The sequence below is a fragment of the Rhinolophus sinicus genome, linkage group LG03, assembly GCF_036562045.2.
Source record: "Rhinolophus sinicus isolate RSC01 linkage group LG03, ASM3656204v1, whole genome shotgun sequence".
NCBI classification, from domain to species: Eukaryota; Metazoa; Chordata; class Mammalia; order Chiroptera; family Rhinolophidae; genus Rhinolophus; species Rhinolophus sinicus.
Genome location: NC_133753.1, coordinates 83,044,556 through 83,048,273, shown reverse-complemented (window position 1 = coordinate 83,048,273; position 3,718 = coordinate 83,044,556).

Sequence of the window (3,718 nt, the reverse complement as noted above, 5' to 3'; positions counted from 1 at the left end):
CTCTCCGAAGTGTGGTGGAGCAGTTTGTGTGTATGAACACTCAGTCTGAGGAAGACCAGGAGGAGCAGCTGCCGGAGAGCTGGACCCCCGTGGAGGGGTGGGAGGACGTGGACGGTTCTCCCACCAGCACAGGAAAAGCCATGCAGCTGCTGCAGAGATGGAGCCCCGTGGAGAGGTGGAAAGATGTGGACGGTTCCCCAACTGGCACAGGCCGGAGAAAGCGAAGGTCGTTGCAGCCCTGTGGGCCGGGGAAGTTCCTGCTCAGGCAGCCCGGATGCAGGACCTGTCCCGGGGGGACAGGCTTGCTGAGTCCTCCGTGGGAGATGAAGGTGAGGTCAAGGTCGTCCCTCACCCCCAGGACAGCCCTGGAGAAATGACTATGTACTATGGGGAATTGCCTTCCATCCCTAATTTAATGGACAGCTTGACTGTTTGGGAACTTACCACCTTGTGGTGGACCTGGGGGATGTTTGCTTTTGTGTCTTGACTGGACACCATTGAGAATATGTAAGCACCTTGATTGTGAGTCGCTATTGTTCCAGCAGGGTACCCCGAGAGGCCCAGAGAGAGTGGCAGTGCCCTGAGAGCCCTGGCTGAGTCCAGGAAGTCTGGCTGTGCCCTGAAGATGCCCTGGCTGTGCCCAGGAAGTCGGGCTGTTCCCAGAGAGAGTGGCAGTGCCCTGAGAGCCCTGGCTGAGTCCAGGAAGTCTGGCTGTGCCCTGAGAAACCCTGGCTGTGCCCAGAGAGCCTAGTTGTGTCCAGGATATTGCATTCACCCCCAGGCTCCTCGCACAGGGCCCCTCATGGAAGATGCTTGTCACGTAGATTGTGAGGCGAGAGCCTGTAGGGGTGGAGTGTGGGGGCAGAGCCCCAGAAAGAAGTTTCCAGGCTCTCGGCCTCACATAGACAGGTGCCTGGCTCAGGTAGTAAATGGCCATCAATGTGATTGGATGGCCATCAGCTGTGGCTAGTTGGCCGTCAGCTGTAACCAGTGAGCCATTGGCCACTAATATAACTGCTGTGGCTACGCTAGGAGAGGGAGGAGGAGAAGAGAGAAAGAATGGGGGCTAGCAAGAAGATGGCGGCTGGGCTGGCAAGTGCGGATGGCGGTTTGCGGACAGTGTGAATCCAGCCTCCATTGAGAGTATAGTGCCACCAGAGAGAATATAGTGGTATGACTCCCCTACCTATGGCTCCGTGGGTGTTCCTTTTTGGCCTCACCATATCCTGCGTTCTTGTATGGGGAGCGGGAGCAGAGACCTCGCAGGCCTCCCTGCACGACAAATGGCGCAGCGAGCAGGGTATGGTGCCGGCCAAGGCTCTCCCAAGAGTGGTGGAGCAGTTTGTGTGTATGAACACTCAGTCTGAGGAAGACCAGGAGGAGCAGCTGCCGGAGAGCTGGACCCCCGTGGAGGGGTGGGAGGACGTGGACGGTTCTCCCACCAGCACAGGAAAAGCCATGCAGCTGCTGGAGAGATGGAGCCCCGTGGAGAGGTGGAAAGATGTGGACGGTTCCCCAACCAGCACAGGCCGGAGAAAGCGAAGGTCGTTGCAGCCCTGTGGGCCGGGGAAGTTCCTGCTCAGGCAGCCCGGATGCAGGACTTATAGTCCCAGGAGGTAACGCTTGCTGAGTCCTCCGTGGGAGACCCTCACCCCCAGGACAGCCCTGGTGAATGACTATGGACTATGGGGAATTGCCTTCCATCCCTAATTTAATGGACCGCTTGACTATTTGTTTGGGAACTGTTGTTAGTGGAACTGGGGGATATTTGCTTTTGTCTCTTGACTGGCCACCATTGAGAATATGTAAGCACCTTGATTGTGAGTCGCTGTTGTTCCAGCAGGGTACCCCGAGAGGCCCAGAGAGAGTGGCAGTGCCCTGAGAGCCCTGGCTGAGTCCAGGAAGTCTGGCTGTGCCCTGAAGATGCCCTGGCTGTGCCCAGGAAGTCGGGCTGTTCCCAGAGAGAGTGGCAGTGCCCTGAGAGCCCTGGCTGAGTCCAGGAAGTCTGGCTGAGCCCTGAGATACCCTGGCTGTGCCCTCCAGGATATTGCATTCACCTCCAGGCTCCTCGCACAGGGCCCCTCACGGAAGACGCTTGTCGCGTAGATTGTGAGGCGAGAGCCTGTAGGGGTGGAGTGTGGGGGCAGAGCCCCAGAAAGCAGTTTCCAGGCTCTCGGCCTCACGTAGACAGGTGCTGGCTCAGGTAGTGAATGGCCATCAATGTGATTGGATGGCCATCAGCTGTGGCTAGTTGGCCGTCAGCTGTAACCAATGAGCCATTGGCCACTAATATAACTGCTGTGGCTACGCTAGGAGAGGGAGGAGGAGAAGAGAGAAAGAATGGGGGCTAGCAAGAAGATGGCGGCTGGGCTGGCAAGTGCGGATGGCGGTTTGCGGACAGTGTGAATCCAGCCTCCATTGAGAGTATAGTGCCGCCAGAGAGAATATAGTGGTATGACTCCCCTACCTATGGCTCCGTGGGTGTTCCTTTTTGGCCTCACCATATCCTGCGTTCTTGTGTGGGGAGCGAGAGCAGAGACCCCACAGGCCGCCCTGCACGACAAATGGCGCAGCGAGCAGGGTCTCCCGCATGACAAAAATTGTAATACTCAATATATATTGATAACAAAAGATGAATGTAAGTCACGTTTGATTTCTGCAATTACAAAAGGTGTTCATAGTGGTTACCATCAGCGTCCAGACATTTTTGATTATGGCGAACTACTGCTTGAGCAACATTGACCAGTATCCACTTGTATACATTTTTTGGCACCCCCTCATTATATTTGTGTGTGTGTGTGTGTGTGTGTGTGTGTGTGTGTATTGTGGTACCTCGGTTTTCAAACGTAATCCGTTCCAGAAGACCGTTCGAGTTCTGAAACGTTCGAAAACAGCCGACAGCTAGGCCTCAGGATCTAGCACTCAGCAGAAGCCGCATGACATGTTAGACTTCAGAGGCATGTTCGAAAACCGAAGCATTTATTTCTGGGTTTACAGCATTCGTAAACCAAAATGTTCATCAACAGAGACATTAGAAAACCGAGGTACTACTGTGTGTATATATGTGTGTGTGTATGTGTGTGTGTGTGTGTGTCTATATATATATATATATCTCACAGACAAGTATATATCCATTCCCATGCATGGTTTTTGGGGGGGTCTTGTTTCTTTTAGAAAAATAGGATCATATTATATACTCTTTTCCTGTATTTGTCTTTTTCACCAGGAAATACCTGAGGAAAATGTCTCTGAGTCAACTGGTATAGTCTACTTCATTTTCTACTACTACTGTGGAGTAGCTGCACCATGATTTACTTTGTTTTCAATTTTCTGCTACATTGAACAAGGCTGTGATGAACTCCCTGTACATGTGTCCTTGTGTACTGCATCTTTTATTTGTATATGGTAGCTTTCCAAAAGTAAGAATTCTGCATCAAAGGATGTGACTATTTAATTTTTTTAAATGTTGCCAGATTATTTTCCAAAAAATAATGTGACAATCTCATTTCCACCAGCAATAATGAGAGTGCCATTTCTCCCTGCATCCACACCAAAATCGATGTTATTGCCTTTTTAATTTTTGTCACACTTGATGGGTTTAAATCTCACTGTTACTTTATTTCCATTTCCCTAACTACTAGTGAGTTTAATGTCTTTTTATAAATTCATAGGCCATGTGTTTTGCTCCTCTGCAAGTTGACTCTTTTCTTTTTATTTT